Genomic DNA, 921 nt, shown 5'->3' on the forward strand with positions numbered 1-921 from the left:
TGAGGGGGGGTGGGGGGGGAGTTGGCTAGTGAAGGGCACATCAAGCCCAGTGGTTGTAACTCATAAGGACAGAGCTTGTAACCTTAGCAACAATGCCATTCACTTTGCTTTGTGACCTAAAAATTATAATAGGCTTCGTGCAAGGAAAGAACTACTAATAAGGAATATCTGACAGGATAGCAGTCATCAGTGGACTGTTTCATTTAACAATAATTATAATAATAAAAAAAGAGACACTAACAATCTTATGACGTATGTATATATATATATTAGTACACATTACGTCACTGTGGGTTATTTGAAATAAATGCATTTATTTCCATATTTTTATTCTCTAATGTTACCTTGCTGTCTACAGATAAAGCAGCAACGTCGATTTGACAACTTGAAACCACTCGATAATCGTCGGTTAGTCCAATATAAATATATGCGTAAAAATGAACGCATATAGAAATCCTCCCCAATGACCTCATTTACTTGCGAGTGTTAAACGAGCAGCTCACTTCTCCTGCAGGAAAAGCAACACTTTATAAAACAATGTGCACCTTTCTGTTACTGCAGTGTGTTCAGCGCCCCCCGGAGGCTGTACCCTGTCCCCGCTTCTCTCTCTCTCTCTGCGGGGCGCCTATGAAAACGTTAGGAGCAGCAGAACAGAGACTGCAGTCTCCTAGCATAAAGAAACACACAAGCAAAGAATACAAACGGGGGGGGGGGGGGGGCAAAATAATTGCTTCTGCGCGCACACACAGCCACTACCAAACTCCCAGAGACTGTTTCCCCAATCTTGGGAGTATTTTACCTTAAGGTAACATTAGCTAGATTACTACCAGAGCAGGATAGTTTTCATGAAGTTATTGACATGATCATGGATTTCTGGGGGGGGGCAGGCTCCTCCATCCATCTGTGTCCCACTCAGGGTTC

This window comes from Acipenser ruthenus, chromosome 47 (genome assembly GCF_902713425.1).
Source record: "Acipenser ruthenus chromosome 47, fAciRut3.2 maternal haplotype, whole genome shotgun sequence".
Lineage (NCBI taxonomy): Eukaryota > Metazoa > Chordata > Actinopteri > Acipenseriformes > Acipenseridae > Acipenser > Acipenser ruthenus.